The sequence below is a fragment of the Neoarius graeffei genome, chromosome 6 (assembly GCF_027579695.1).
Source record: "Neoarius graeffei isolate fNeoGra1 chromosome 6, fNeoGra1.pri, whole genome shotgun sequence".
In the NCBI taxonomy this organism is placed as follows: Eukaryota; Metazoa; Chordata; class Actinopteri; order Siluriformes; family Ariidae; genus Neoarius; species Neoarius graeffei.
This window is the reverse complement of record NC_083574.1, coordinates 65,617,012-65,638,724: the sequence shown is the minus strand read 5'-3', so window position 1 is coordinate 65,638,724 and position 21,713 is coordinate 65,617,012. Positions and strand designations below refer to the sequence as shown.

The 21,713-nt window shown below is 40.8% G+C and overlaps 1 protein-coding gene across 1 annotated transcript in view; it reads right to left on the bottom strand.

The window, feature by feature from the left end:
* The window catches only part of lmo2 (LIM domain only 2 (rhombotin-like 1)), a 43,302-nt gene that overhangs the window by 20,585 nt on the left and 1,004 nt on the right, over nucleotides 1-21,713 (bottom strand). The gene's annotated exons all lie outside the window — the stretch shown is intronic.

Sequence of the window (21,713 nt, the reverse complement as noted above, 5' to 3'; positions counted from 1 at the left end):
ACTGACCATAGATTCTATCAAAAGTTCGATCTAAATTGACCATGGTTGAAAAATATTGGCCAAAAATACGCAAACACTACGAAATACGAAAGTAAGATGAAAAAGAAACAAACATCCTATTACCTTACTGCAAGACAAAAGTCAAAACTCACCTTTTCAGTGATAACGTTTGAACAGATCACTCGCGTAACAGATAGACCGCAAATAGAAGCACGATCAACTTCTAACTTTTGGAGTGGAAAATTCCATTCTACATATGCAAATTGTTAATGTGTGTCCTTCCCCGCACACAAAACACACTATGGGGGGGAAAAAAAAAAAAAAAGACCACAACTCATTTTATAGCTCAGAAATTCATACAAGACCAGCTACCATTGTAACATATTCTGTAAAAAAACAAACATTCTATACCCAACTTTCAGCTTTCGTTTTAAAAAACAAAATTGCAGATTTATAACTAAATTTTTATATGGCGTAGTGATTTTAAGTTACTACTTTTGGTGAGGTAGTGACCTTGACCCTGAGGCTTTCCGTTTAGAGCAAAACACACGATCGTATTGGTTTTGGGTATGCGGAAAATGGAGTTACACCGGTGACCAAATAGTTTGCATCAAGTTTTATTACGGTTATGATTATTCTGAGTGCACCAATCCTTAAGTGTATAAAGTTACAACTTAAAAGTACAATTAATGATAACTGTAGACTTTTCAGTGGACTACAACCTTTTTAAGGGAATGCAATGTAGTCAACCATTTATCATGTCCCAGATCAAGCTACCATTTTTCCACAAATTTGCAGAATTTTTGCCAAATTCTGAATATTCAAATCAAAGATTTAGTTTTATCTGGCCCATTTTATATTTATATAAATAAAATCTCCATATCCATTATCTGTAGCCACTTATCCTGTACAGGGTCGCAGACAAGCTGGAGTCTATCCCAGTTGACTACGAGCGAGAGGTGGGGTACACCCTGGACAAGTCACCAGGTCACCGCAGAGCTGCCATATAGAGACAAACAACCATTCACACTCACACCTACAGTTAATTTAGAGCCACCAATTAGCCTAACCTGCTTGTCTTTGGACTGTGGGGGAAACCAGACCACCTGGAGGAAGCCCACGCAGACACTGGGAGAACATGCAAACTCCACACAGGAAGGCCCTCATCGGCCACTGGGCTTCTTGCTGTGAGGCAACAGTGACCACCACTACACCACCATGGAAAAGTTCTTTTTTTTTTTTTTGTAATTTAATTCAAAAAGGTAAACTTTAATATATTCTATATTCATTACAAGTGAAATATTTCAACCCTTTTTTTGATACGTTTTATTTAGTTTTTCAATTTAAGAAAAAAAAACAAGAAAAACAAGTTGACAACAGGCTGTCAAGAAAATAAATAAAACAACAACAACAACATGGGGGCTCCTCGATCGATAAATCTATATTAAATGTCCAGTGTCTTTACTAGTTAATGTGAAGCGTCCTCAATTGTTTTGATAAAAGCAGTCCATTTCTCCCATTTCCTATGAAAGGTTGCTCCTCTAGATCTGAGAGAGAAAGTCATCTTTTCCATTAAACACATTTCCTCTACTTTGTCCATCCATTGCTTAATGCTTGGAGACTCAGCTTTATACCAGCATTTTGTTATAGCTTTTTACAAGCCATCAGCAGTATTTTACATAGATACCAGTCTTTTAATAATCACATTTTCATTAAAGACACAAAAATAGAGGATCTTCACATTGTTAGGAATTGTGTATCCCAAGATTTTTCCCATCGTAATACATACATTACCCCAGAAAGTTTGAATTTTGGGGCATAGCCAAAATATATGGGAGTAGTCTGCGCTCATGTTTCCGCACTGCCTCCAGCACTGTTCTTGTGATTGAGAGAATTTGCTCTTTATAAGGGGTGTAATGAAAAAAACGAATCAAAATTTTCCAGCCAAATATTCTCCACTTCCTTGAACTTGTAGATGAATGCTGTGCACACCACATAAAGCGCCACTCCTCTTCTGATATTTCTATGTTTAGTTCTTTCTCCCATTTTGCTTTAATGTATCCTGTGTTGATCCCATTTTGTTTCTGAAGACCTTGATAAATTTTTGAAATTATTTTTCTATTCCTCTTTTTATAGGCTTCAGTCAGAATATCTATCACTGTATTGCCCTCTTTGGACAATGTTGGTCTGATTCTTTTATCGTAATAATCTCTTATTTGCAGGTATCGGAAAAAAAGTCTTTGTTTTCTAGTCCAAATTCTTTTTGTAACTCTAAAACTTTTAAAGAGCCCTCTGTGGACTAATGTGCATATTGCTGTAATGCCCCTGTCCCACCATCGTCTGAATTCAGCATCTCTGATTCCTGGTTCGAATCTGGGATCTAGAGCAGGCCAAATTAATAATTTGATGTCACCCTCCATATTGTATTCTTTTACCATCTTGTTCCAGATAACCACTGTTTGTTTGATAATTTCATTCTTGCTTTGCTGAGCCAATTTATTTCCTACGTCCCCTAATATTGGCTGAATCCGACAACTTTCCATCTTGGCCTCTATGTCTTTCCACCTTGCCTGATATAGAGGGCAGCATGTACAGACCAGGAACCTTACTTGAGCTGCGTAAAAATATTGCTTCAGATTAGGCAAGGACAGTCCCCCCTCCTCTTTTGGTAACTGAAGTGTCTTATACTTGACCCTCGGTCTCTTTCCGGCCCAGATAAATCTAGATACACGTTTGTCCCAGTATCTGAATTGTGTTTCTGGAATCAACTGTGGGATGGATTAGAAAAGGTATAACAGTCTCGGTACCACATTCATTTTTATTACCTCAATTCTTGTCTCAAAGTCCATGTTAAAGGCCGACCACCGCCCGATATCGGTCTTGACATTATTGTTAAATGTTATTATAATTTATTTCAAATGTTTTCATGTGGTCTTTTGCCAATACCACACCCAGGTATTTAATAACTTTGGAATTCCATTTGATTTTGTATTTTTCTCCAATTTCTCGACCTGGAGAATAATTCAGTGTAAGAATTTGTTTTTGCTATGTTTAATTTATAGCCTGAGTATTTACCATAGTCTTCTAATATCGACATAAGATTAGGAAATGTCCTATCCGGGTCTTGGAGGGCCACAATAACATCATCAGCGAAGAGCCCTATCCGATGCTCTTGCTTTCCTATATGGATTCCTTCTAAGTTGTCGTTTTGCCTTATCATTTGTGCCAGCGGTTCAATAAATATAGCAAACAAGGTAGGGCTTAAACAGCATCCTTGGCAAGTTCCTCTCTGTAAAATAAATGTCAGTTAGGTGTCCATTAATTTTTATCCTTGCTGTTGGTTCATTGTAGAGGCCTTGGATACATTGTATTATCTGTTTATGAATCCCTAGTTTTCCCAAAACCTGATACAGAAACCTCCAACTGACGCAGTCAAAGGCCTTTTCTACATCAAGGCTCACTAGTACTGCTCTCAGGCCCTGTTTTTGAATCTGATCTATTATGTGGAGGATACGTCTAATGTTATCCTGAGTCTGCCTACCTGTAATAAAACCTGACTGATCCTCGTCTATCAAGACGGACATAAAATTTTCAAATCTTTTGGAAATTATTGAAGTAAAGATGTTATAATCCACATTTAGAATTGAAATAGATCTATAGGATTCAAAGTTCTTTATTTTTGCCTTGCTTTGGAATAACTGAAATTATGGCCTCTCTCCAAGAGGGGGGCAGTTTGCCCTCTGTCAGAGTCAGATTGAAAGAACTCAGAAGTAGTGGGGTTAATTCCTCCCTAAATGTTCTATACCACTCGCCAGGGAATCCATCACTACCCTGGTGTTTTGTTTGGTTTTAATCTGCTAATTGCAGCATCTAGTTCTTTTTTTGTGATGCTGGAAATTAATTTTCTATTTTGCTCTTCTCCAATAGCAGGTAAGTCCAAAGAGTCAAGGAAATCTTTCATTTCACACACTCCCTTTGCTGTGGGTTGGGTGTATAAGTTTTCATAGTAATCTTTAAAAACCCTTTCTATTTCTTCAGGTTCAAATAGTAGTTGTTTTTTCATTAGGCCAAAAAAAAAAAAAAAAGGTGTGTGTGACCGACCCTAAACTTTTTTTTCGTTTTTTTCCCAGTCGCGACTTTTACATATAACCCAACCGCGTGAACCGGAAGTTTCTGTCACTCACTGGGAAAATCAGGGCTTTCCGCAAGCGCCGGCTGCCGGCCATACAGCTGACTACACAATTAAGTCCAGCTGGCTACTTTAATGACTTCTTTTTGTAGCCCACAGGCTCTAAATATTAATTTTCGATTTTAATAAAATTAAATGTTTATCTAACGGACTGACAATAATGTCAAACTGAACCGCACTCATTTAAGTTGTGATTCGCGCTGTTTGTACCGATAATAACCACAAATTCCCCGCTGACTTCGTTGATCAAGGGAGAGTAACTCATCCGCAGCCCCGACATGCGGTGTGCGCGCGCGCACTCGGCGGAGGCAGTAGTGTGTCGGGGCCGTCGGAGGGAACAGAAGCAGAGATAATGATTATTTTGTCTTTCACCTAGAGACATGATTCAAACTTTAAAACGGAGACAGACTTCTCCTGTGTGGATATGGCATTCAACTTTTTTGCTAGGCTCTATACTTTTTGATCAGTCACAGATCAAACACCATGAGCAAATCTGGAGAAATTCAGGCTTTATAATGGGTGTCTATGGCGTTACACACCAGTGGAGCTCAGGAGTTTAGAGTGTAGGCAGCTTGAAAAAAAAGCTCTAACTTTCTCATTTAAACTGTTTTCTCAGCCACAATTTTCACTCTACACACACAATTTTCTCAAAAGTTGTAGTCACACATTGTGTGAATCAAGACAAGTGTCTACCTGAGCGATAGGATTTACAGTTTTTGAATGAGAAGCCTGAAAGTAAGGAGAGGACAGCCGCACTCTCCCATAGACTCACATTATAAACGTGGCAGCGCTTTTACTGCAAAATCAGAAAAGTCACTTGTTTTTAACTCGCTCTAGTGTCCACATTTTTTACACTAGGGACAAAAAAATTACATTAATGTGTTCACGGGAGCCTTGTAGCACTCAATGTGAAAGAATATTGTGAATAGCTCCTTTCGTTTCCGTGTAAATCTGCGTTGTTCGAGGAGAGGGAACTCTGAGAAAAAGCGCTCTTTGCTTGTTATATTGTGTCTTTTCCCTGCACCGTTACCAAGGCGACGAGCTGCACTCAGGGAGCAGAGAGGGGAAGGGCTGCTCTCTCTCTCTCTCTCTCATGGTGTATTGAGCTGTTATATTTACAGAAAAATTCATGTTAAAAGGTGTCTCATGCTGCATCAGATTCATCAGAAGGTGGTAACTCAGGTGACCTGCAAAGAAATTCATTATATTTTGTGAAATTATTCCTGTCTAAATATAGGTTATGGCAGCCATCTTGAAAAAAAAAATTAAAACAAAAGCCTGCCTACCGACTCTAGTTTTGAAATCTACGTAACCGGAAAAACACACTTTTTTTGGCCTTATGGGGTCTCTAATCTTGTGTATTGTGTGAGAAGCTTGCTGGACCTCAAGTCTTCTTGCCAAATATTTAGTTGCTTTAGAGCCAGATTCGTAATAGGTCTGTTTAATGAATCTTAGTTTTTTCTCAACCTCTTGACTTAAATTGTCATCTATCTGCCGTCTCACATTGATTATTTGTTGTAAAGCTGGTTTATCTTTATTATTTTTATGTTGCTGTTCCAGCGATATTAGTCGATTAACCAACTTCTTATAGTCTTCCTCTCTAGTCTTTTTTGGTAAGCTGCCCTCACTATAAAACTCCCTCTCATTACAGCTTTAACCGTGTCCCATAGTATGGTAGAATCCACTGGGCTGTTCAAGTTGTCCTCCATGCAGTGTTTAATTTCTTTCTTCACCTCCTCCTGTGTTTTTTGGTTATTCAGCATACCCACATTTAATCTCCATAATGCATTTTTATTTCTCCTAGATAGTTGGATATTGAGGTAGATAATACTGTGATCGGCCAAGTCAGTTACCCCTATTTTACATTCCTGTACTCTATGTCTGTCTATTGTGTTCATAAAAAAAAAAATAGTCTATTCTGGAGTACATCGAGTGTGGGGCAGAGTAATGTGTGTAATCCCTCTCTAATGGATGGAGTTCTCACCAAACATCGAACATCCCCAATTCAGCTAGAGAGGTGTTAAGTTTCGATAGACGAGTCTTAGATCTCTTATTTGTTGTGTCCAGTTTAGCATTCAAAATCATGTTGAAATCCCCCGCACATTAGAATTCCGTCATTTTCCTGGGCTATAATCTCAAACAATAATTTCAAAAACGTTTGATCAGAGTTAGGTGGCACAGACATTGACCAAAGTAACTAGATTATTATCCAGTTTCCCTTTTACTATTACATATCGCCCCTCTTTGTCGTTTATTTCTTTGATGACTTCAAAACTGACAGAGTTGGAAATTAATGTGGCGACTCCTCTCTTTGGACCTTTCTTAAATGAACTTAAAAAAACAATTTTTAAATCCAAATTTCCTCAATTTTTCGTGTTCTTGTTGAGTTAGATGCGTTTCTTGTAAATATATCACCTGGATTTTTTCTTTCCGCAGTTTTGCCATTACTTTTCTTCTTTTAATTGTATTGTTTAAGCCATTCACATTTAAGGACGCTATTCTCATGTTACATTGCATCACTTATAAGAATTAAGACAAAGGAAAACATTGATAGCCCCACTAACAATGCCAAAACGTTGGCATGAAACAAACAGAGCAAATATAACAGATTGACTTCTAAACAATTGAGGAACTCTCCGTCCTCACACAGTCTGATCCCGTTGGTGGATCTAGGGAAAACCCTCTTAAGTAAAGAGGGGCCTAACTTAGTAATGATAGGTCCTACAGAGAGGGTTATAGTCATTCTAAAGGAGTCCAACGTTAGAACTTGGAAGAAAAACTTAAGTAACCCAGGCCTCCAATAGTCGCTTTTCTTTTAGCATATGAATAGCAGGGTAACCATTATTCTGACAACTAAAAACACAGGCTATCAGAACATTCCTACCGGTTATTGCTTCATTGTATAAATCACTCATCTTAGTCAAAGAATCTTCGGAACTCTTTCAGCTTTCCTTGGCTCGTGCAGCTGCTGTTGTGTAGCTCCTCTGGGGGGGATCCCTCATTGGGCTGCCACTCCATTGCTGTGCGGAGCCGTGACTCCAGCCCAGCCGCCGCGGTTGGCGTCAGATACTTCTCTGCGAGTCCGCGTCTCTCTAGCTCCTGCTTCACCTCCTCCGCGCTGTTGTAGGTTCGGGGTCCCGTCTCCCAGTGGATCCTCATCCTGGTGAATGGTGTCTGGAACCGGATGCCCTTCTCCTTCAAGATTCTTTTAGCAGCGTTGTACTCCTTTCTCTTTTGCACAACTTGTGTCGTGGTCAAATGACAGGACTTTGTTTCCCAGCTGCATTTTCTTTTTCCATGCCTCTCTCAGAACTCTCTCTTTGGTAGAGAATTCCAGAAAGTTCACAATAATGGGTCTCGGTTGGGCTCCGTCCGCAGGTTTCTGTGCAAGCAATCGATGCGCTCTTTGAATTTTAAAATCTTCCGGCAGGTGGAGCTCACGTCCGAGCAGATCTTGAACAAACTTGGCCGCGGACTCACCCTCTTCCCCCTCATTTACTCCGTATATACGGAGATTATTTCTCCTCGATCTGGATTCCAAATCAGTTAACTTATCCTGAAGGGCTTTTTGTTCCCTCAATGAGATGAGAAGAGCATTGTTAGACTCCTGTGCCCAATGTTCCAGCTTTTCAATCCGCGACTCAGCCTCATTAATTCTGTCGCTCTGTAGCTGCTGTTCAGTGGCGACTTTAGTGAGTTGTCGGTTTATATCCTGTCTGAAATCATCCAAGTCTTTTTTCACGTCGCTCCTCAACGTTTCACCAAATGAGCGAAGGGCATCTTTTATTTCTGTTTTTAAATCCCTTATCTCCTTGCTGATAACTTCTAGATCTGAGCCCATTTCTGCCTCGCTTCCAGTGAGGTGTGTTGTTTCATGGCCGCCGTCGTCTTCCATTACATGTTTAGCTAGCGGATCCTCCATTTCTTCTGTCGTCGGGTTTTTAGCCTGAGCAAGTCGAGTTTTCCTACCCATCACAACTTACCCCGTCACATTACAGTTGGTATGATTTCTAGCTGTGGTTAATCGAGTTATCGGGGTTTTTTTTTTTTACACTTGACTATCAGAGCTCTGATGCCACGCAGCCTACCACGCCATGTCCAAACCGGAAGTCTTCAACCCTTTTTTGTTTTAATTTTGATTATGGCTTATAGCTCATGAAAATCAGAAATCCAATATCTCAAATTATTAAAATATTTCCTAAGATCAATCAAAAAGAGGATTTACAGTACAGAAATGCCCACCTTCTGAAAAGCATGTTCCTTTATACACCTCAATACTTAGTTCAGGCTCCTTTACCATGAATTACTGCATCAATGCTGTGTGGCATGTCAGCCTCTGGCACTGCTGAGGTGTTCTTGAAGTCCAGGTTGCTTTGATAATGACCTTCAGATTGTCTGCATTTTTGGGATGGGTGTTTCTCATCTTCCTCTTAACAATACCCTATAGATTCTCCAAGGGGTTCAAGTTCAGGCGAGTTGGCTGTCCAATCAAGCACAAAAATATCATTGTCAGCAAACCATTTGGTCGTAGTTTTGGCAGTAGTGCCAAGTCCTGCTGGAAACGGAATTCAGCACCTCCACAAAGCTTGTCAGCAGATGGAAGCATGCAGTGCTCTAAAATTTCCTGGTAGATAGTTGTGCTGACTCTGGACTTCATTAAAACAGAGTGTTTCAACACCAACAGAATACATGGGACCCCAAATCATCAGACTGCATAAATTTCACACTGGCCTTCAAACACCTTGGATTCCGTGCCTCTCCACTCTTCCTCCAGACTCTAGGACTTTGATTTCCAAATGAAATGCAAAATTTACTTTCATCTGTAAAGAGAACTTTGGACAACTGAGTAACAGTCCAGTTCATTCTCTCATTAGTCCAGGTAAGACACTTCTGAAGTTGTCTCTGGTTCAGGAGCAGCTTGATATGAGGAATGTGACATTTGTAGTCCCTTTCCTGAAGATGTCTGTGTGCAGCAAGAGCCACCATGCAGACACCAGCCTCAGTCCACTCTTTGTGAAGCTTTCCCAAGTTCTTGAATTGACCTTTCTTGACAACCCTCTCAACACTGATGTCATCCCTGTTGCTTGAGCACCTTTTCCATCCAGCCTTTTCAGCAATGATCTTCTGTGGCTTACGCTCTCTTGCCCAGTCTCTCAGGTCATGGAGGAACTAGACAACCAGCCCACTTTAGACGAAGTCAAAGCTATAGACTGCCTAGCTTGTGGGAAAGCTCCTGGACAAGATGGCATCCCATCAGAAATCCTGAACTGCAGGAAGCCAGCACTTCTAAAGTACCTACACAAACTTGTGTTTTTGTTGGGAGAAAGGCTATGTTCCACAGGACATGCATGATGCCAATATCATCACCCTATACAAAAAGTGACCGGGGTGATTGCAACAATTATCATGGCATTTCCTTGCCAAGTACGGTTGGAAAATTTTCGCCCACATCATCTTGGTGCACCCGCAGAGACTTGCCTCGAGAGTCTACCCAGAGTCACAGTGTGGTTTCAGAGCTGGCAGATCTACAATAGCTATGACCCCCTTATTATGCCAGCTCTAAGAGAAGTGTCAAGAACAGCAGAAACCATTGTACATCACATTCATCAACTTGACCAAGGCCTTTGACCTAGTTAGCAGAATTGGGCTTTTTAGTCTCTTGTGAAAGATCAGTTGTCCTTCAAAGTATGATAAAGTCATTCCATGAGGGACTTGCATGGCACTGTTTCAATGGTACAACCTCAGATGCTTTTCCTGTGAACAGGGATATGAAGCAAGGGTGCATCTTGGCACCAACCCTGTTCAGAATTTTCTTCTCCATGCTCCTCCAGTACACCTTCACAGACTGCAATGAGGGAATTTTCCTTTGCACAAAAGATGGGGAAACTCTACAACATTGCCTGACTCTGCTCCAAAGCAAAAGGTCAAGGAGGTCCTCAAACACAAGTTGCTATTTGCAGATGATACAGCACTGATGTCACACAGTGAAGCTGGATTGCAGCTGTTAGTTGACCGTTTGCCTCATGCCTGTAAAGAAAGAGTCGGGCTGACTATCAGCATAAAAAAGAAACATCTTAGCCCAGGATATCATCACTGCACCAGGAGATTACCAGACAATACCAATCTTGAAGTGGTAGACTCCTTCACCTACCCTGGGTCTACCATCTCAAGCTCCCTTTCCTTTGATGCCAAAGTGAGCTCCAGAATAATCAAAGCTACAGCCGTCATGGCCAGACCAAATAAGCGAGTTTGGAACAATAGCCATCGGACCAAGACGACCAAGCAACATGTCTAGAAAGCTTGTGTACTCCACACACTTTTATACGGCAGCGAGCCTTTGACAACATACACCAAACAAGAGAAGCGACTCAACAGCACCCATCTAAGCCATCTCAGATGTATCCTCCAGATCAAGTGGCAAGAAAAAATAGCTAACACTGAGGTCCTTACAAAGATGTCTGCAAAAAGGAACATGCGGCTAACCGACATCAATACTAACTGGGAATACATCGCAGTCATGATGAATGGACAGCTCTAGTCAGAGGTGGAGTACAGAGGGCAGAGAACCACAGAAATGTCCAGCTTGCTGAGAAGAGATTCAGAAGGAATGCAAGTGCAGCCTCAGAGCATCATCTACTTTTTCTGCAGATAGTGAAGAGACTCTAAAGTGGGTTGACAGCCATGCTAGAAGGTGCTCTTCCAACTCCTAGCGCTATACCATCATGAGAGACCAATGTCAGCAACATTATCCATCTCTGCCCCCCCCCCCACACACACACACACAGCTGGAAAATGTTAGGATGGTATGTTTGAATTAAAACTGAAAATAATGATTTGTAAATAACAGTTGACCTGCACTGTATTCAAAACAAGGCAGCACATTATCTTTCACCTCATGAATTTTATTGTTCATTTCAAAATAAAACATTTCAATTTTGATTCTTCTGATAGACTTCCAAAAAGTTGGTATGGTAAAGCATTTAGCACTTTTTAAAATGTTGCCATTCCTTCTCACAGCACTTGGAAAAAATGTTTAGAGACTGAAGACACCAGGCTATGTACCATTTCAGTTGTTGTTTATCCCATTCTTCCTGCAAACAGGTCATAAGGAGTGCAACAAATACAGGGTCATTGTGGTCTTTTTTTTTTTAATTCAAAATTCACCACACATTCTCTATTGGGGACAAAGTGGAAAGGTACCCTCTTCGACCACAGCCTTGCCTTTGTAATGTGTGCAGAATGTGATTTTGCATTGTCTTGTTGAAGCATCCCTGGAAAAGATATTGTCTTGAAGGCATAATATGATGCTCCAAATCTCAGTGTACTTCTCTGCATTAAAGCTGCCATCTCAAAAGTGCAAGTTACGTTTACATTAATTGCATTTAGCATACACTTATCCAGAGCAATGTACAACATACCCAAAGCAGCCTGGGGAGCAGTTGGGGGTTAGGTGCCTTATTCAAGGGCACTTCAGCCACTCCTGCTGGTTCAGGGAATCAAACTAGCAACCTTTTGGTCCCAAAGCTGCTTCTCTAACTTTTAGGCCATGGCTTCCCTAAAGTTACCTTTGCCAAGGGCAATCCCACAATGCCATACCATGATAGACCATGGCTTTTGGACTTGTTGCTAGTAACAGTCTGGATGGTCCTTGTTGTCTTTGGTCCAGAGCACACAATGTCCATTGATTACAAAAAAAGACCTGGAATATAGATTCATCTGACCACAATACATGTTTTCACTGTGTGATGGTCCATTTCAAATGCGTCTGATCCCAGAAAAGTGAAAAGTGCTTCTAGATATACTTGACATAAGGCTTTCCTTTCACACAGCAAGTTTTTAACTAGCATTTGTGGATGTAACGCCATATTGGTGTGCTTGACAAAGGTTTGCCAAAGTAATACTGAGCCTATGTGGTTATAGTGTCTTGCAAAAGTATTCATCCCCCTTGGTGTTTGTCCTGTTTTGTCACATTACAAACTAGAATTAAAATGGATTGGGGGGGGGGGGGTAAGCACCATTTGATTTATACAACATGCCTATAAAAGTGAAAATTGCTGTTTTATTGTGACAAACAATAATTAAGATTGGGGGAAAAAAAAAAAAACAGAAATCTGGAGTGTACACAGGTATTCACTCACTTTCATATGAAACCCCTAAATAAGAGCTGGTCCAATCAATTAACTTCATAAGTCACATTAGTTGATTAAGATCCACCTGTGTGCAATCAAGGCATCACATGATGTATGTATAAGCAAGCAACATGAAAACCAAGGAGCAATCCAAACAGGTCAGAGACAAAGTTGTGGAGAAGTATAGATCAGGGTTGGGTTATTAAACATATCCCAAACTTTGGATATCCCAAGGAGCACCATTAAATTCATTATAGCACAATAGAAAGAATATGTCACCACTACAAACTTGACGAGAGAGGGCCATCCACCAAAACTCACAGACCAGGCAAGGACGGCATTAATCAGAGATGCAACAAAGACACCAAAGATCACACTGAAGGAGCTGCAAAGATCCATAGCAGAGATGGGAGTATCTGTCCAGAGGACCACTTTAAGCCGTACACTTCATAGAGCAGGGTTTTATGGAAGAATGGCCAGAAAAAAAAATTTAATTGCTTAAGAAAAAACACATTTGGAGTTTGCCCAACAGTATGTGGCAGGCTACCCAAACACATGGAAGAAGATTCTCTGGTCAAATGAGACTAAAATTGATCTTTTTGACCATCATGGGAAATGCCATGTGTGGTGCAAACCCAACACACTGAGAACACCATTCCTACAGTCAAAGCATGATGCTGCCACCACCATGCTATGTGGATATTTTTCATCTGCAGGGACAGGAAAGCTGGTCATGAGTGAAGGAAAGATGGATAGCATTAAATACAGGACAACTCTGGAAGAAAACCTGTTTGAGTCAGCCAGAGGTTTGAGACTGAGATGAAGGTTCAAGTTCCAGCAGGACAATGACCCTAAATATACTGCTAAAGCTACACTGCAGTGGTTGAAAGGGAAAACATTTAAACGTCTTGGAATAGCCTGGTCAAAGCCCAGACCTCTATCCAACTGAGAATCTGTGCCATAACTTGATTGCTGTATACCAACGCGATTCATCTAACTTGAAGGAGTTGGAGCAGTTTTGCCTTGTGGAATGGGCAAAAATCCCAGTGGCTAGATGTGCCAAGCTACAACCCCGATTCCAAAAAAGTTGGGACAAAGTACAAATTGTAAATAAAAATGGAACACGATGTGGAAGTTTCAAAATTCCATATTTTATTCAGAATAGAACATAAATTACATATCAAATGTTTAAACTGAGAAAATCTCATATCATCTCTAGCCGCTTTATCCTGTTCTACAGGGTTGCAGGCAAGCTGGAGCCTATCCCAGCTGACTACGGGCAAAAGGCGGGGTACACCCTGGGCAAGTTGCCAGGTCATCACAGGGCTGACACATAGACACACAACCATTCACACTCACATTCACACCTATGGTCAATTTAGAGTCACCAGTTAACCTAACCTGCACGTCTTTGGACTGTGGGGGAAACCGGAGCACCCGGAGGAAACCCACGTGAACACGGGGAGAACATGCAAACTCCGCACAGAAAGGCCCTCGCCGGCCACGGGGCTCGAACCTGGACCTTCTTGCTGTGAGGCGACAGCGCTAACCACTACACCACCATGCCACCCAACTGAGAAAATGTATAATTTAAAGAGAAAAATTAGGTGATTTTAAATTTCATGACAACAACACATCTCAAACTAGATATAACTCTACGCTAACGGCGTTGATGGGGATGCTTCCGCCCGGTAGACTACATGCCTTATTAAGTTGTGATTTGGGGATGGACATTTGACTCCACAGTAATCTTGACCTGGTGAAATTACGTGCATCAGCCATCTGGAAAGACACCATCAATGCTGAAAGGTATATCCAGGTTCTACAGCAACATATGCTCCCATCCAGATGACGTCTCTTTCAGGGAAGACCTTGCATTTTCCAACATGACAATGCCAAACCACATACTGCATAAATTACAGCATCATGGCTGCGTAGAAGAAGGGTCTGGGTACTGAACTGGCCAGCCTGCAGTCCAGATCTTTCACCCATAGAAAACATTTGGCGCATCATAAAACGGAAGATATGACAAAAAAAAGATCCAAGACAGTTGAGCAACTAGAATCCTACATTAGACAAGAATGGGTTAACATTCCTATCCCTAAACTTGAGCAACTTGTTTCCTCAGTCCCCAGACGTTTACAGACTGTTGTAAAGAGAAAAGGGGATGTCTCACAGTGGTAAACATGGCCTTGTCCCAACTTTTTATTTATAATTTGTACTTTGTCCCAACTTTTTTGGAATCAGGGTTGTAATAGAAACATACCCCAAGAGACTTGCAGCTGTAATTGCAACAAAAGGTGGCTCTACAAAGTATTGACGGGGGGGGGGGGGATCATGCGACACCTTCATTGCACACAGGTGGAGCTTAAATCAACTAATTATGTGACTTATGAAGTGAATTGATTGGACCAGCTCTTATTTAAGGGTTTCATATGAAAGGGGGTGAATACCTATGTACACTCCAGATTTCTTTTTTTTTTCCAATTTTAATTATTGTTTGCGTCACAACAAAACAATTTTCACCTTTAATGTTATAGGCATGTTGTGTAAGTCAAATGGTGCTAACCCCCCAAAAATCCATTTTAATTCCAGCTTGTAATGCAACAAAACAGGGCAAACACCAAGGGGAAGAATACTTTTGCAAGACACTGTACATCAGCTATAGATGAATGACTTCTTGATGCAATGATATCTGAGGGATCAGAGATCATGGGTGTTCAGCTTAGGCTTGCGCCCTTGCCCTTAACACATTCCGCCAGATCTTTGCTCCTCAAAGACAAAACCGCTCCTGAATATTGATTTTGTACCAAATCATGACTACAATCTGTTCACATCACTGGTTTCGAAATCAACATTATTTTAATGGTTTTACCTCATTACTAAACCTAAATTGACCCCATGCCAACTTTTTTGAAATGCATTGCAGGCCTAAAATTCAGGAATTGATGAATATAAAAAAAATGAAATGAAATCGACCAAAGCATGAAATATTTTGGGTTCATAGTGTCTGCAGTGAAATACAAGTAAATTTAGAATTCACTGCTTTTTTATTTTAATTTACATGTTCTATACCATCCCAACTTTTTTTCTGATTTGTGGTTTATCCATCTATTATATAAACACATACAGCTCTTTCAAAGACAGCAGTTCATATGAGCAAGGTCAAGCAGCAGACATTGAGGACAACAAAGTTACAAACTGGCAGAGGGCAAAAACGACTCTCCGCTGACCGGGATGATCGTCAATTCCTTCCAACATCACTCAACAACTGTAGAATGACATCAACTGACCGACAAAAAAGGCAAATAGCAGCCGGGGTTAAGTGCACAGCAAGGATGGTTTGAAACAGGCTCCTCCAAGCAGGGTTGAAGTCATGCAAAGCAAGAAAAAAGCCCTTCATCAATGAGGATCAAAGAAGAGCCAGGCTAAGGTTTGCTAAAGACCATACGGATTGGACCGTAGAGGACTGGAGTAAGGTCATCTTCTCATGAGTCCAGTTTTCAGCTTTCCCATCACCTGGTTGTCTAATGGATAGACAGAGACCTGGGGAGACCTACAAGACACAGTGTCCCACACCTACTGTGAAATTTGGTGGAGGATCGGTGATCTGGGGTGCTTCAACAAGGCTGGAACAGGACAGATATTTTTTGTGAAGTAGGGTTGGGCGGTATCCAAATTTTGATACCTTTAAACTGTCTCTGTGTTTTCCCGGGGTATACGGTATTACCGAGAAAAAAATAATATTTTGTTTCGGCCTACTGTGTAACGTGCGCCTATGCCTCAAATGTACTATTTAAAAGCAGCATAGCGAATTGTGTGCATTGTGGTATGGATTAAGCAGCAAAGCGAATTTTGTGCATTGATGAATGGATTAAGAGATATTTCAAAGCATCACGCAACTCTTCCTTCATCTTGAAAATAGCATTCAACTGTCGTTTACACATGTCTGCGTTGAAACGCCATTTGCAGCACTATTTCACCTACTCCATCAAAAAAAAGTACACGATGAGCAGGATCATACCCTTTCAAGCATGGGAAATAAAAAAAAGAAAAAGAATCAACCAACACCCAAGTCCGTTTAGACTGCGCGATAAACCATATTCTTCAGCGCAAATGAGGCGAACCTAATTCAAATGCGTGATAGCTGCACAAGGCAAAATCATATGGGCCCACGTCATGCCATGGCGGGGAAATTAATAATCAAATGGCCTTACCTTGCTTAAAACGTCTTGATCACATAACTCCTTACAATTATTCCACTTAAATCCATATGGTTTAACACACCCAACAAAGATAGCAAGCGCATTGCTAATTCCCACCAGAAACCTAACAGTTTACGCTACGATGTTTTCTTCCGTTTCTTCAGTAGATGACATTTCAAACGTTTATTACCCACATCCCAAATGTCATACGTTATATTATTTTACCTTGTTGTTACTCATGTAACCTACTCAAAACACAACTCATTGGAGAGATCTCGTGGAAGTGGAGTACCCCAGGCTATGGTGTGCCTTAGGGGACATATTAGATTTTTCGTTTGGTTTGAAACCAAAATACTGCCACACTGCCGATGTTGTATTTTTTTTTTGCCACTAACTCGTTATCTTGACTTGCCATCTTTCAACCGCGGTCTCAGTCTCTTTTTTTTTTTTAGATAGGACAGTATAGAGAGACAGGAAATGAGCGGGGGAGAGAGAGACAGGATCGGGAAATAACCTCAGGTCGGAATCGAACCCGGGTCCCCGGATTTATGGTACGGTGCCTTAGCCATCTGAGTCATTTTTTTTAAATGACGGTAATGAGACCGATACCGTTGGTACTTTTGGATACCTCAGGATACCTTCTTACCGTAATACCGCCCAACCCTATTGTGAAGGACGCATGAATCAAACCATGTACAAAGTTATCCTGGAAGAAAACTTGCTTCCTTCTGCTCTGACAATGTTCCCTAGCTCTGAGGATTGGGATTTCCAGCAGGGCAATGTTCCATGCCACACAGCCAGGTCAATCAAGGTGTGGATGGAGGACCACAAGATCAAGACCCTGTCATGGCCAATCCAATCTCCAGACCTGAACCCCATTGAAAACCTCTGGAATGTGATCAAGAAGATGGATGGTCACACGCCATCAAACAAAGCTGGGCTGATTGAAATTTTGCACAAGGAGTGGCAAAGTTACCGAAGAGCAATGTGAAAGATTGGTGCCAAGATGCCAAAATGCATAAAAGTGGTGATTAAATGTCAGGGTTATTCTACCAAATACTTATTTCTGAACTCATCCTAAGTTCAAATGTTAATATTGTGTCTAAAATTGAATATGATCTTGATTTCTGTGCATTATCCAAGGTCTGAAAACACTTCATCTTTGTTATTTTGACCAGTTGTCATTTTCTGCTATTAAATGCTCTAAGTGACAATATTTTTATGTGGAATTTGGGGGAAACATTGTCAGTAGTTTATGGAATTTAAAAAATAAAAAGTTAATCTTCCTCAAACACATACCTATAAGTAGTAAAACAAGATAAACTGATAATTTTGCAGTGGTCTCAATTTTTCCCAGAGCTGTTTTTATTTTATTGTGACAGTGGGGGCACGGCCAAGCATCAGTTTGCGAATGGGAGGAGGGGCCAGGGAAGGTGAGTAGCAAAGTCAGTACACCTGTTCAGGGCTCTACATTAACTTTTGAAACCACTTGTCCTGTCAGGCAAGTTGAAAGGAAATTTACTTGTCCGAATGTGAAGTTGACTTGTCCGAAGAAAAATTTGAGAAAAAAAAAAAAAAACCACAAAAACTATTTGTAATAAACTAATTTCACCAGAATTACTTTAACACAATCTATTCACTGCAGAAAAAAAAATTGGACTCCATCAATCATTAATTTATGAGAAACTGAAAACCAGAAAATTACAATTACACAGTACATTTTCATTTTTAAATTATTAACTTTGAATATATATCCTTCACTGATTAATTGTTGTCTAATTATTCATTGTGGTTCCTGTATGGTATTTAATGGTTGCGATGAAAGTTGCGGTGTTTTTTAGGTTTTTGCTGCAATTGCATTGCGGGAGGAAGTGAAAGTTGCGAGAAATTGTTGCGATTTTCTCTTTTTGTGATTAAAATTGAGTGATATGTTAAATATTAAGTTATTACTAAAAAACTATTGATTAAAAAAACGACACTGAGAAATGGTCCTATAAACAACTTTACCAATATAAAAGATTACCAGGACTACAAAAATGCAGAAAAATAGGCTTTACTTATCCAAATGCACCTGTTGGTTCAAAAGTTAAAGTGCATAGAACCTCACAGCACAACATGACGTTAGCTTAAAATATAAAATATAAATGCCTCAGCTTTCATGTAAGAAAAAAAACTATTAATACTAGTACTGTGTACAGGCAATCTCTCCTGAAGACTAAATTAAACAATAATTATAAACTAATAAAATAAATGGGGGCGGCACGGTGGTGTAGTGGTTAGCACTGTCGCCTCACAGCAAGAAGGTCCGGGTTCGAGCCCCGTGGCTGGCAAGGGCTTTTCTGTGCGGAGTTTGCATGTTCTCCCCGTGTCCGTGTGGGTTTCCTCCGGGTGCTCCGATTTCCCCCACAGTCCAAAGACATGCAGGTTAGGTTAACTGGTGACTCTAAATTGACCGTGAATGTGAATGGTTGTCTGTGTCTATGTGTCAGCCCTGTGATGACCTGGCGACTTGTTCAGGGTGTACCCCGCCTTTTGCCCGTAGTCAGCTGGGATAGGCTCCAGCTTGCCTGCGACCCTGTAGAACAGGATAAAGTGGCTACAGATAATGAGATGAGACGAGATGAAAATAAATGGCTCAGGCTTCATAGAAGAAAAACAAAAAAATTTGAACAGAATCTTACAGTATGATGCTGAAGCTGCCTAAACAATGGAAAATAAAATACCATTTTGCTAAAAATGTTGGCATCCATTAATTTCTTGTATTAAGTAAAAAAAATAAAGTGCACACAGTCCTTCACTGTAAACATAACACACTTTCAGTAACAGAACTTAAGCCTATATAAACACTGACTCGCACATGCTGCTTCTCTTGAACGTATACATGGAAGTAAGGCGGAAGGTAGTTTGTAGACGTCACCTCAAGACGACGCCAACGATTGGTCAAATTTGCGGAAACGTTGCGGTGATTGGATATAATTGCAACACTGCCCTGAATTCGCGGGGATTGGTTGAATTTGCGTTGAAGTTGCAAATCGCAACATCGCGAAACCCTGGAGGGTCTGGTAAACGACCGTTTACTTTTCAGCTCAAATACACGAAGTGGTATTGGCCGGTTTCCCAAGCGGAATATTGCGCATATCGCTCTTTCCGAAGAGAAACATCCGGCGATTCATCAAAACAATATGTCGAGTGAGATGCTTCGGAAATCGTGTGAATAAACTGATAAATCTGATATGTAACCCGAATATCGGCGTATTTTGGCACTTGTCAAATCAGACAAGTAACTGAGACGATGAACTTGTCCGACATAAAGGATCACTTGTCCTGGACAAGCAGACAGCCGTTAATGTCGAGCCGTGCTGTTGTTGATTTAATGTTGTGTCTGTATGTATTTTGCAGTGAGGATGGAAGGTAGAAAAGGATGAAGAGCGCAACGAGAGGGGATCTCTCCTGACCAGAACACGTGTGTGTGTGTGTGTGTGTGTGTGTGTGTGCACATGAGAGAGAGAGAGAGAGAGAGAGAGAGAGACCATGCAAGTGAGATTAGCAAAGCACGAAAGCAAAAATAAAGACTGTTAACATCGTTTCCCACCTGCTGCACTTCAATATTCCACCCACATCAGGGACCCGTGACAATTTCTTTTTTTGTATATACACATACATATAGGGGCACAGTGGTGAGCACCGTTGTCCCACACCAAGAAGGTTCTGGGTTTGAGCCCAGTGGCTGACAGGGGCCTTTCTGTGTGGAGTTTGTATGTTCTCCTCATGTCTGCATGGGTTTCCTCCAGGTGCTCTGGTTTCCTCCCACAGTCCAAAAGACATGCAGGTTAGACTAATTTTTGGCTCTAAATTGACCACAGAAGTGAATGTGAACGGTTGTTTGTCTGTATGTGTCAGCTCTGCGATGATCTGGCACCTTGTCCAGGGTGTACCCTGCCTCTCACCCAACATCAGCTGGGATCGTCTCCAGCTTGCCCACGACCCTGCACAGGATAAGTGGTAACGGATAATGGATAGATGGATATATCTCTCACACACACATTTTACTGGAAAATACGCCACTCGTACTTTTCATTTGAACTATAACATTTTCCAATATCCTCACTCATGAGGGTCTCGATGAATTGTTTTAATAAATTTGGGTACTTTTTGTTTGTGAATGTGTCTATATAGTAAAATCACTTGTTTACTTGAAGTTTATATTCTCATGTTGAAAAACTCTTATTTTTCATGCAAGACACTGAGCGACATTTCCCGATACTTCATTCTGATGACGGCACTCCCAGTGTTTTCCTGCTGAATAAACGTGCATTGTCAAAATGGTGAACCGGTTCAAAATTTAAGTTCTTTTTATTAACTTCCATATTTTTTGTGGATGTGTCCATATAATATAAAAGGAACATTACATGGTCACACGAAGATATGAAGTTTATCTTCTCATGTTGAAAAATATTTCACTCGTTTGCTTCGCTCACTCATGAAATATACATTCACTGCTTGAAGATAAACTTCATATCTTCGCACAACCATGTAATATCATATACACACATACACACACACACACAGAGTTAGTCAAAATTATGTTAAACACTTAAACGGTAGAAACCATTTATTCACAAAACATACATCATATGTGCAAGATGATTTACAGAAGACGGTCTCAACCATCATGTTCAACACATGAAAACCAGTGAGCAACAGTACCATTTAAAGAATAAAATATATATATATATAAATAAAACGGGGCGGCATGGTGGTGTAGTGGTTAGCGCTGTCGCCTCACAGCAAGAAGGTCCGGGTTCGAGCCCCGTGGCTGACGAGGGCCTTTCTGTGCGGAGTTTGCATGTTCTCCCTGTATCCGCGTGGGTTTCCTCCGGGTGCTCCGGTTTCCCCCACAGTCCAAAGACGTGCAGGTTAGGTTAACTGGTGACTCTCAATTGACCGTAGGTGTGAATGTGAGTGTGAATGGTTGTCTGTGTCTATGTGTCAGCCCTGTGATGACCTGGCGACTTGTCCAGGGTGTACCCCGCCTTTCGCCCATAGTCAGCTGGGATAGGCTCCAGCTTGCCTGCGACCCTGTAGAACAGGATAAAGCGGCTAGACATAATGAGATTTTATATATATATATATATATATATATATATATATATATATATATATATACACACACACACATGTACCAATAAA